This window comes from Electrophorus electricus, chromosome 12, assembly GCF_041902795.1.
Source record: "Electrophorus electricus isolate QZ-2024a chromosome 12, ASM4190279v1, whole genome shotgun sequence".
Classification (NCBI taxonomy): domain Eukaryota; kingdom Metazoa; phylum Chordata; class Actinopteri; order Gymnotiformes; family Gymnotidae; genus Electrophorus; species Electrophorus electricus.
Window position 1 is genome coordinate 19,021,847 of NC_137508.1, and position 13,640 is coordinate 19,035,486.

Consider the following 13,640-nt stretch of genomic DNA (forward strand, 5'->3'; position numbering starts at 1 on the left):
TTACTTTGAAACTCTGTTCTTTACCTTTTTCACACTATGAAACAGCTTTGTATTCACCTTAAACACTGTTTCAGGGCAAGAGATTGTGTTTTAGACTAAAAGGGAATGCATTATAAGAAGAATCTTTACATTGAAACTCTGTTCTTTACCTTTCTCACACAATGAAACAGCTTTGTATTCACTTTGTAACACTGTTGCAGGGCAAGAGATCATGTTTAGACTAAAAGGGAATGCATTATAAGAAGAATCTTTACTTTGAAACTCTGTTCTTTACCTTTTTCACACTATGAAACAGCTTTGTATTCACCTTAAACACTGTTGCAGGGCAAGAGATCATGTTTAGACTAAAAGGGAATGCATTATAAGAAGAATCTTTACTTTGAAACTCTGTTCTTTACCTTTTTCACACTATGAAACAGCTTTGTATTCACCTTAAACACTGTTGCAGGGCAAGAGATCATGTTTAGACTAAAAGGGAATGCATTATAAGAAGAATCTTTACTTTGAAACTCTGTTCTTTACCTTTTTCACACTATGAAACAGCTTTGTATTCACCTTAAACACTGTTTCAGGGCAAGAGATTGTGTTTTAGACTAAAAAGGAATGCATTATAAGAAGAATCTTTACTTTGAAACTCTGTTCTTTACCTTTTTCAGACTATGAAACAGCTTTGTATTCACCTTAAACACTGTTTCAGGGCAAGAGATTGTGTTTTAGACTAAAAGGGAATGCATTATAAGAAGAATCTTTACTTTGAAACTCTGTTCTTTACCTTTTTCACACTATGAAACAGCTTTGTATTCACCTTAAACACTGTTGCAGGGCAAGAGATCATGTTTAGACTAAAAGGGAATGCATTATAAGAAGAATCTTTACTTTGAAACTCTGTTCTTTACCTTTTTCACACAATGAAACAGCTTTGTATTCACCTTAAACACTGTTGCAGGGCAAGAGATCATGTTTAGACTAAAAGGGAATGCATTATAAGAAGAATCTTTACTTTGAAACTCTGTTCTTTACCTTTTTCACACTATGAAACAGCTTTGTATTCACCTTAAACACTGTTTCAGGGCAAGAGATTGTGTTTTAGACTAAAAGAGAATGCATTATAAGAAGAATCTTTACTTTGAAACTCTGTTCTTTACCTTTTTCACACAATGAAACAGCTTTGTATTCACTTTGTAACACTATTGCAGGGCAAGAGATCATGTTTAGAATAAAAGGGAATGCATTATAAGAAGAATCTTTACTTTGAAACTCTGTTCTTTACCTTTTTCACACTATGAAACAGCTTTGTATTCACCTTAAACACTGTTGCAGGGTAAGAGATCATGTTTAGACTAAAAGGGAATGCATTATAAGAAGAATCTTTACTTTGAAACTCTGTTCTTTACCTTTTTCACACTATGAAACAGCTTTGTATTCACCTTAAACACTGTTGCAGGGCAAGAGATTGTGTTTTAGACTAAAAGGGAATGCATTATAAGAAGAATCTTTACTTTGAAACTCTGTTCTTTACCTTTTTCACACTATGAAACAGCTTTGTATTCACCTTAAACACTGTTTCAGGGCAAGAGATTGTGTTTTAGACTAAAAGGGAATGCATTATAAGAAGAATCTTTACTTTGAAACTCTGTTCTTTACCTTTTTCACACTATGAAACAGCTTTGTATTCACCTTAAACACTGTTTCAGGGTAAGAGATTGTGTTTTAGACTAAAAGGGAATGCATTATAAGAAGAATCTTTACTTAGAAACTCTGTTCTTTACCTTTTTCACACTATGAAACAGCTTTGTATTCACCTTAAACACTGTTTCAGAGCTAGACATCTTGTTTTTAACCAAACTGAATAACTTACAATATGTTAAGAAAACACATATTTCAAATGAAAAGAGTTTATAACAAGGGGACATCAAGTTGTTTGTAATATGACCAATTAAAGTAATTGCAACTCTGTTTTTACACCTCTAACCACAAGGAGGCAACGTTTCCACGCATTATAATTGGCTTATACATAGTTTCAGAGCAAGAAATATTGTTTTTAACCAAATTGAACAACTTAAACACTGTTTCAGGGCAAGAGATTGTGTTTTAGACTAAAAGGGAATGCATTATAAGAAGAATCTTTACTTTGAAACTCTGTTCTTTACCTTTTTCACACTATGAAACAGCTTTGTATTCACCTTAAACACTGTTGCAGGGCAAGAGATCATGTTTAGACTAAAAGGGAATGCATTATAAGAAGAATCTTTACTTTGAAACTCTGTTCTTTACCTTTTTCACACAATGAAACAGCTTTGTATTCACCTTAAACACTGTTGCAGGGCAAGAGATCATGTTTAGACTAAAAGGGAATGCATTATAAGAAGAATCTTTACTTTGAAACTCTGTTCTTTACCTTTTTCACACTATGAAACAGCTTTGTATTCACCTTAAACACTGTTTCAGGGCAAGAGATTGTGTTTTAGACTAAAAGGGAATGCATTATAAGAAGAATCTTTACTTTGAAACTCTGTTCTTTACCTTTTTCACACAATGAAACAGCTTTGTATTCACCTTAAACACTGTTGCAGGGCAAGAGATCATGTTTAGACTAAAAGGGAATGCATTATAAGAAGAATCTTTACTTTGAAACTCTGTTCTTTACCTTTTTCACACTATGAAACAGCTTTGTATTCACCTTAAACACTGTTTCAGGGCAAGAGATTGTGTTTTAGACTAAAAGGGAATGCATTATAAGAAGAATCTTTACTTTGAAACTCTGTTCTTTACCTTTTTCACACAATGAAACAGCTTTGTATTCACCTTAAACACTGTTGCAGGGCAAGAGATCATGTTTAGACTAAAAGGGAATGCATTATAAGAAGAATCTTTACTTTGAAACTCTGTTCTTTACCTTTTTCACACTATGAAACAGCTTTGTATTCACCTTAAACACTGTTGCAGGGCAAGAGATCATGTTTAGACTAAAAGGGAATGCATTATAAGAAGAATCTTTACTTTGAAACTCTGTTCTTTACCTTTTTCACACTATGAAACAGCTTTGTATTCACCTTAAACACTGTTTCAGGGCAAGAGATTGTGTTTTAGACTAAAAGGGAATGCATTATAAGAAGAATCTTTACTTTGAAACTCTGTTCTTTACCTTTTTCACACTATGAAACAGCTTTGTATTCACCTTAAACACTGTTTCAGGGCAAGAGATTGTGTTTTAGACTAAAAGGGAATGCATTATAAGAAGAATCTTTACTTTGAAACTCTGTTCTTTACCTTTTTCACACTATGAAACAGCTTTGTATTCACCTTAAACACTGTTGCAGGGCAAGAGATCATGTTTAGACTAAAAGGGAATGCATTATAAGAAGAATCTTTACTTTGAAACTCTTCTTTACCTTTTTCACACTATGAAACAGCTTTGTATTCACCTTAAACACTGTTGCAGGGCAAGAGATCATGTTTAGACTAAAAGGGAATGCATTATAAGAAGAATCTTTACTTTGAAACTCTGTTCTTTACCTTTTTCACACAATGAAACAGCTTTGTATTCACCTTAAACACTGTTGCAGGGCAAGAGATCATGTTTAGACTAAAAGGGAATGCATTATAAGAAGAATCTTTACTTTGAAACTCTGTTCTTTACCTTTTTCACACTATGAAACAGCTTTGTATTCACCTTAAACACTGTTTCAGAGCTAGACATCTTGTTTTTAACCAAACTGAATAACTTACAATATGTTAAGAAAACACATATTTCAAATGAAAAGAGTTTATAACAAGGGGACATCAAGTTGTTTGTAATATGACCAATTAAAGTAATTGCAACTCTGTTTGAACACGTTTCACCACAACGAAACAGGGTTTCTATGCATTGTAATCGGCTTATACAGCGTTTCAGAGCAAGAAATATTGTTTTTAACCAAACTGAACAACTTACAATATCCTCAGAAAACACATATTTCAAGTGAAAAGAGTTTATACAGGGGAGAAACAAATTGTTTTAACATGGTTCTAATGTGACCCTTGAAAGTAATTGCAACTCTGTTTTTACACCTCTAACCACAAGGAGGCAACGTTTCCACGCATTATAATTGGTTTATACATAGTTTCAGAGCAAGAAATATTGTTTTTAACCAAACTGAACAACTTAAACACTGTTTCAGGGCAAGAGATTGTGTTTTAGACTAAAAGGGAATGCATTATAAGAAGAATCTTTACTTTGAAACTCTGTTCTTTACCTTTTTCACACTATGAAACAGCTTTGTATTCACCTTAAACACTGTTTCAGAGCTAGACATCTTGTTTTTAACCAAACTGAATAACTTACAATATGTTAAGAAAACACATATTTCAAATGAAAAGAGTTTATAACAAGGGGACATCAAGTTGTTTGTAATATGACCAATTAAAGTAATTGCAACTCTGTTTGAACACGTTTCACCACAACGAAACAGGGTTTCTATGCATTGTAATCGGCTTCTACAGCGTTTCAGAGCAAGAAATATTGTTTTTAACCAAACTGAACAACTTACAATATCCTAAGAAAACACATATTTCAAGTGAAAAGAGTTTATACAGGGGAGAAACAAGTTGTTTTAACATGGTTCTAATGTGACCCTTGAAAGTAATTGCAACTCTGTTTTTACACCTCTAACCACAAGGAGGCAACGTTTCCACGCATTATAATTGGCTTATACATAGTTTCAGAGCAAGAAATAGTGTTTTTAACCAAACTGAACAACTTAAACACTGTTTCAGGGCAAGAGATTGTGTTTTAGACTAAAAGGGAATGCATTATAAGAAGAATCTTTACTTTGAAACTCTGTTCTTTACCTTTTTCACACTATGAAACAGCTTTGTATTCACCTTAAACACTGTTTCAGGGCAAGAGATTGTGTTTTAGACTAAAAGGGAATGCATTATAAGAAGAATCTTTACTTTGAAACTCTGTTCTTTACCTTTTTCACACTATGAAACAGCTTTGTATTCACCTTAAACACTGTTTCAGGGCAAGAGATTGTGTTTTAGACTAAAAGGGAATGCATTATAAGAAGAATCTTTACTTTGAAACTCTGTTCTTTACCTTTTTCACACTATGAAACAGCTTTGTATTCACCTTAAACACTGTTTCAGGGCAAGAGATTGTGTTTTAGACTAAAAGGGAATGCATTATAAGAAGAATCTTTACTTTGAAACTCTGTTCTTTACCTTTTTCACACTATGAAACAGCTTTGTATTCACCTTAAACACTGTTTCAGGGTAAGAGATTGTGTTTTAGACTAAAAGGGAATGCATTATAAGAAGAATCTTTACTTAGAAACTCTGTTCTTTACCTTTTTCACACTATGAAACAGCTTTGTATTCACCTTAAACACTGTTTCAGAGCTAGACATCTTGTTTTTAACCAAACTGAATAACTTACAATATGTTAAGAAAACACATATTTCAAATGAAAAGAGTTTATAACAAGGGGACATCAAGTTGTTTGTAATATGACCAATTAAAGTAATTGCAACTCTGTTTTTACACCTCTAACCACAAGGAGGCAACGTTTCCACGCATTATAATTGGCTTATACATAGTTTCAGAGCAAGAAATATTGTTTTTAACCAAATTGAACAACTTAAACACTGTTTCAGGGCAAGAGATTGTGTTTTAGACTAAAAGGGAATGCATTATAAGAAGAATCTTTACTTTGAAACTCTGTTCTTTACCTTTTTCACACTATGAAACAGCTTTGTATTCACCTTAAACACTGTTGCAGGGCAAGAGATCATGTTTAGACTAAAAGGGAATGCATTATAAGAAGAATCTTTACTTTGAAACTCTGTTCTTTACCTTTTTCACACAATGAAACAGCTTTGTATTCACCTTAAACACTGTTGCAGGGCAAGAGATCATGTTTAGACTAAAAGGGAATGCATTATAAGAAGAATCTTTACTTTGAAACTCTGTTCTTTACCTTTTTCACACTATGAAACAGCTTTGTATTCACCTTAAACACTGTTTCAGGGCAAGAGATTGTGTTTTAGACTAAAAGGGAATGCATTATAAGAAGAATCTTTACTTTGAAACTCTGTTCTTTACCTTTTTCACACAATGAAACAGCTTTGTATTCACTTTGTAACACTGTTGCAGGGCAAGAGATCATGTTTAGACTAAAAGGGAATGCATTATAAGAAGAATCTTTACTTTGAAACTCTGTTCTTTACCTTTTTCACACTATGAAACAGCTTTGTATTCACCTTAAACACTGTTGCAGGGCAAGAGATCATGTTTAGACTAAAAGGGAATGCATTATAAGAAGAATCTTTACTTTGAAACTCTGTTCTTTACCTTTTTCACACTATGAAACAGCTTTGTATTCACCTTAAACACTGTTTCAGGGCAAGAGATTGTGTTTTAGACTAAAAGGGAATGCATTATAAGAAGAATCTTTACTTTGAAACTCTGTTCTTTACCTTTTTCACACTATGAAACAGCTTTGTATTCACCTTAAACACTGTTTCAGGGCAAGAGATTGTGTTTTAGACTAAAAGGGAATGCATTATAAGAAGAATCTTTACTTTGAAACTCTGTTCTTTACCTTTTTAACACTATGAAACAGCTTTGTATTCACCTTAAACACTGTTTCAGGGTAAGAGATTGTGTTTTAGACTAAAAGGGAATGCATTATAAGAAGAATCTTTACTTAGAAACTCTGTTCTTTACCTTTTTCACACTATGAAACAGCTTTCTATTCACCTTAAACACTGTTTCAGAGCTAGACATCTTGTTTTTAACCAAACTGAATAACTTACAATATGTTAAGAAAACACATATTTCAAATGAAAAGAGTTTATAACAAGGGGACATCAAGTTGTTTGTAATATGACCAATTAAAGTAATTGCAACTCTGTTTGAACACGTTTCACCACAACGAAACAGGGTTTCTATGCATTGTAATCGGCTTATACAGCGTTTCAGAGCAAGAAATATTGTTTTTAACCAAACTGAACAACTTACAATATCCTAAGAAAACACATATTTCAAGTGAAAAGAGTTTATACAGGGGAGAAACAAGTTGTTTTAACATGGTTCTAATGTGACCCTTGAAAGTAATTGCAACTCTGTTTTTACACCTCTAACCACAAGGAGGCAACGTTTCCACGCATTATAATTGGCTTATACATAGTTTCAGAGCAAGAAATATTGTTTTTAACCAAATTGAACAACTTGAACACTGTTTCAGGGCAAGAGATTGTGTTTTAGACTAAAAGGGAATGCATTATAAGAAGAATCTTTACTTTGAAACTCTGTTCTTTACCTTTTTCACACTATGAAACAGCTTTGTATTCACCTTAAACACTGTTTCAGGGCAAGAGATTGTGTTTTAGACTAAAAGGGAATGCATTATAAGAAGAATCTTTACTTTGAAACTCTGTTCTTTACCTTTTTCACACAATGAAACAGCTTTGTATTCACCTTAAACACTGTTGCAGGGCAAGAGATCATGTTTAGACTAAAAGGGAATGCATTATAAGAAGAATCTTTACTTTGAAACTCTGTTCTTTACCTTTTTCACACTATGAAACAGCTTTGTATTCACCTTAAACACTGTTGCAGGGCAAGAGATCATGTTTAGACTAAAAGGGAATGCATTATAAGAAGAATCTTTACTTTGAAACTCTGTTCTTTACCTTTTTCACACTATGAAACAGCTTTGTATTCACCTTAAACACTGTTTCAGGGCAAGAGATTGTGTTTTAGACTAAAAGGGAATGCATTATAAGAAGAATCTTTACTTTGAAACTCTGTTCTTTACCTTTTTCACAATATGAAACAGCTTTCTATTCACCTTAAACACTGTTTCAGGGCAAGAGATTGTGTTTTAGACTAAAAGGGAATGCATTATAAGAAGAATCTTTACTTTGAAACTCTGTTCTTTACCTTTTTCACACTATGAAACAGCTTTGTATTCACCTTAAACACTGTTGCAGGGCAAGAGATCATGTTTAGACTAAAAGGGAATGCATTATAAGAAGAATCTTTACTTTGAAACTCTGTTCTTTACCTTTTTCACACGATGAAACAGCTTTGTATTCACCTTAAACACTGTTTCAGGGCAAGAGATCATGTTTAGACTAAAAGGGAATGCATTATAAGAAGAATCTTTACTTTGAAACTCTGTTCTTTACCTTTTTCACACTATGAAACAGCTTTGTATTCACCTTAAACACTGTTTCAGGGTAAGAGATTGTGTTTTAGACTAAAAGGGAATGCATTCTAAGAAGAATCTTTACTTTGAAACTCTGTTCTTTACCTTTTTCACACTATGAAACAGCTTTGTATTCACCTTAAACACTGTTTCAGAGCTAGACATCTTGTTTTTAACCAAACTGAATAACTTACAATATGTTAAGAAAACACATATTTCAAATGAAAAGAGTTTATAACAAGGGGACATCAAGTTGTTTGTAATATGACCAATTAAAGTAATTGCAACTCTGTTTGAACACGTTTCACCACAACGAAACAGGGTTTCTATGCATTGTAATCGGCTTATACAGCGTTTCAGAGCAAGAAATATTGTTTTTAACCAAACTGAACAACTTACAATATCCTAAGAAAACACATATTTCGAGTGAAAAGAGTTTATACAGGGGAGAAACAAGTTGTTTTAACATGGTTCTAATGTGACCCTTGAAAGTAATTGCAACTCTGTTTTTACACCTCTAACCACAAGGAGGCAACGTTTCCACGCATTATAATTGGCTTATACATAGTTTCAGAGCAAGAAATATTGTTTTTAACCAAATTGAACAACTTGAACACTGTTTCAGGGCAAGAGATTGTGTTTTAGACTAAAAGGGAATGCATTATAAGAAGAATCTTTACTTTGAAACTCTGTTCTTTACCTTTTTCACACAATGAAACAGCTTTGTATTCACCTTAAACACTGTTTCAGGGCAAGAGATTGTGTTTTAGACTAAAAGGGAATGCATTATAAGAAGAATCTTTACTTTGAAACTCTGTTCTTTACCTTTTTCACACTATGAAACAGCTTTGTATTCACCTTAAACACTGTTGCAGGGCAAGAGATCATGTTTAGACTAAAAGGGAATGCATTATAAGAAGAATCTTTACTTTGAAACTCTGTTCTTTACCTTTTTCACACTATGAAACAGCTTTGTATTCACCTTAAACACTGTTTCAGGGCAAGAGATTGTGTTTTAGACTAAAAGGGAATGCATTATAAGAAGAATCTTTACTTTGAAACTCTGTTCTTTACCTTTTTCACAATATGAAACAGCTTTGTATTCACCTTAAACACTGTTTCAGGGCAAGAGATTGTGTTTTAGACTAAAAGGGAATGCATTATAAGAAGAATCTTTACTTTGAAACTCTGTTCTTTACCTTTTTCACACTATGAAACAGCTTTGTATTCACCTTAAACACTGTTGCAGGGCAAGAGATCATGTTTAGACTAAAAGGGAATGCATTATAAGAAGAATCTTTACTTTGAAACTCTGTTCTTTACCTTTTTCACACGATGAAACAGCTTTGTATTCACCTTAAACACTGTTTCAGGGTAAGAGATTGTGTTTTAGACTAAAAGGGAATGCATTCTAAGAAGAATCTTTACTTTGAAACTCTGTTCTTTACCTTTTTCACACTATGAAACAGCTTTGTATTCACCTTAAACACTGTTTCAGAGCTAGACATCTTGTTTTTAACCAAACTGAATAACTTACAATATGTTAAGAAAACACATATTTCAAATGAAAAGAGTTTATAACAAGGGGACATCAAGTTGTTTGTAATATGACCAATTAAAGTAATTGCAACTCTGTTTGAACACGTTTCACCACAACGAAACAGGGTTTCTATGCATTGTAATCGGCTTATACAGCGTTTCAGAGCAAGAAATATTGTTTTTAACCAAACTGAACAACTTACAATATCCTAAGAAAACACATATTTCAAGTGAAAATAGTTTATACAGGGGAGAAACAAGTTGTTTCAACATGGTTCTAATGTGACCCTTGAAAGTAATTGTAACTCTGTTTTTACACCTCTAACCACAAGGAGGCAACGTTTCCACGCATTATAATTGGCTTATACATAGTTTCAGAGCAAGAAATATTGTTTTTAACCAAATTGAACAACTTGAACACTGTTTCAGGGCAAGAGATTGTGTTTTAGACTAAAAGGGAATGCATTATAAGAAGAATCTTTACTTTGAAACTCTGTTCTTTACCTTTTTCACACAATGAAACAGCTTTGTATTCACCTTAAACACTGTTTCAGGGCAAGAGATTGTGTTTTAGACTAAAAGGGAATGCATTATGAGAAGAATCTTTACTTTGAAACTCTGTTCTTTACCTTTTTCACACTATGAAACAGCTTTGTATTCACCTTAAACACTGTTGCAGGGCAAGAGATCATGTTTAGACTAAAAGGGAATGCATTATAAGAAGAATCTTTACTTTGAAACTCTGTTCTTTACCTTTTTCACACTATGAAACAGCTTTGTATTCACCTTAAACACTGTTTCAGGGCAAGAGATTGTGTTTTAGACTAAAAGGGAATGCATTATAAGAAGAATCTTTACTTTGAAACTCTGTTCTTTACCTTTTTCACAATATGAAACAGCTTTGTATTCACCTTAAACACTGTTTCAGGGCAAGAGATTGTGTTTTAGACTAAAAGGGAATGCATTATAAGAAGAATCTTTACTTTGAAACTCTGTTCTTTACCTTTTTCACACTATGAAACAGCTTTGTATTCACCTTAAACACTGTTGCAGGGCAAGAGATCATGTTTAGACTAAAAGGGAATGCATTATAAGAAGAATCTTTACTTTGAAACTCTGTTCTTTACCTTTTTCACACGATGAAACAGCTTTGTATTCACCTTAAACACTGTTTCAGGGTAAGAGATTGTGTTTTAGACTAAAAGGGAATGCATTCTAAGAAGAATCTTTACTTTGAAACTCTGTTCTTTACCTTTTTCACACTATGAAACAGCTTTGTATTCACCTTAAACACTGTTTCAGAGCTAGACATCTTGTTTTTAACCAAACTGAATAACTTACAATATGTTAAGAAAACACATATTTCAAATGAAAAGAGTTTATAACAAGGGGACATCAAGTTGTTTGTAATATGACCAATTAAAGTAATTGCAACTCTGTTTGAACACGTTTCACCACAACGAAACAGGGTTTCTATGCATTGTAATCGGCTTATACAGCGTTTCAGAGCAAGAAATATTGTTTTTAACCAAACTGAACAACTTACAATATCCTACGAAAACACATATTTCAAGTGAAAAGAGTTTATACAGGGGAGAAACAAGTTGTTTTAACATGGTTCTAATGTGACCCTTGAAAGTAATTGTAACTCTGTTTTTACACCTCTAACCACAAGGAGGCAACGTTTCCACGCATTATAATTGGCTTATACATAGTTTCCGAGCAAGAAATATTGTTTTTAACCAAATTGAACAACTTAAACACTGTTTCAGGGCAAGAGATTGTGTTTTAGACTAAAAGGGAATGCATTATAAGAAGAATCTTTACTTTGAAACTCTGTTCTTTACCTTTTTCACACTATGAAACAGCTTTGTATTCACCTTAAACACTGTTTCAGGGTAAGAGATTGTGTTTTAGACTAAAAGGGAATGCATTATAAGAAGAATCTTTACTTAGAAACTCTGTTCTTTACCTTTTTCACACTATGAAACAGCTTTGTATTCACCTTAAACACTGTTGCAGGGCAAGAGATCATGTTTAGACTAAAAGGGAATGCATTATAAGAAGAATCTTTACTTTGAAACTCTGTTCTTTACCTTTTTCACACAATGAAACAGCTTTGTATTCACCTTAAACACTGTTGCAGGGCAAGAGATCATGTTTAGACTAAAAGGGAATGCATTATAAGAAGAATCTTTACTTTGAAACTCTGTTCTTTACCTTTTTCACACTATGAAACAGCTTTGTATTCACCTTAAACACTGTTGCAGGGCAAGAGATCATGTTTAGACTAAAAGGGAATGCATTATAAGAAGAATCTTTACTTTGAAACTCTGTTCTTTACCTTTTTCACACTATGAAACAGCTTTGTATTCACCTTAAACACTGTTGCAGGGCAAGAGATCATGTTTAGACTAAAAGGGAATGCATTATAAGAAGAATCTTTACTTTGAAACTCTGTTCTTTACCTTTTTCACACTATGAAACAGCTTTGTATTCACCTTAAACACTGTTTCAGGGCAAGAGATTGTGTTTTAGACTAAAAGGGAATGCATTATAAGAAGAATCTTTACTTTGAAACTCTGTTCTTTACCTTTTTCACACTATGAAACAGCTTTGTATTCACCTTAAACACTGTTGCAGGGCAAGAGACCATGTTTAGACTAAAAGGGAATGCATTATAAGAAGAATCTTTACTTTGAAACTCTGTTCTTTACCTTTTTCACACTATGAAACAGCTTTGTATTCACCTTAAACATTGTTTCAGAGCTAGACATCTTGTTATTAACCAAACTGAATAACTTACAATATGTTAAGAAAACACATATTTCAAATGAAAAGAGTTTATAACAAGGGGACATCAAGTTGTTTCTAATATGACCAATTAAAGTAATTGCAACTCTGTTTGAACACGTTTCACCACAACGAAACAGGGTTTCTATGCATTGTAATCGGCTTATACAGCGTTTCAGAGCAAGAAATATTGTTTTTAACCAAACTGAACAACTTACAATATCCTAAGAAAACACATATTTCAAGTGAAAAGAGTTTATACAGGGGAGAAACAAGTTGTTTTAACATGGTTCTAATGTGACCCTTGAAAGTAATTGTAACTCTGTTTTTACACCTCTAACCACAAGGAGGCAACGTTTCCACGCATTATAATTGGCTTATACATAGTTTCAGAGCAAGAAATATTGTTTTTAACCAAATTGAACAACTTAAACACTGTTTCAGGGCAAGAGATTGTGTTTTAGACTAAAAGGGAATGCATTATAAGAAGAATCTTTACTTTGAAACTCTGTTCTTTACCTTTTTCACACTATGAAACAGCTTTGTATTCACCTTAAACACTGTTGCAGGGCAAGAGATCATGTTTAGACTAAAAGGGAATGCATTATAAGAAGAATCTTTACTTTGAAACTCTGTTCTTTACCTTTTTCACACAATGAAACAGCTTTGTATTCACCTTAAACACTGTTGCAGGGCAAGAGATCATGTTTAGACTAAAAGGGAATGCATTATAAGAAGAATCTTTACTTTGAAACTCTGTTCTTTACCTTTTTCACACTATGAAACAGCTTTGTATTCACCTTAAACACTGTTGCAGGGCAAGAGATCATGTTTAGACTAAAAGGGAATGCATTATAAGAAGAATCTTTACTTTGAAACTCTGTTCTTTACCTTTTTCACACTATGAAACAGCTTTGTATTCACCTTAAACACTGTTGCAGGGCAAGAGATCATGTTTAGACTAAAAGGGAATGCATTATAAGAAGAATCTTTACTTAGAAACTCTGTTCTTTACCTTTTTCACACTATGAAACAGCTTTGTATTCACCTTAAACACTGTTTCAGAGCTAGACATCTTGTTATTAACCAAACTGAATAACTTACAATATGTTAA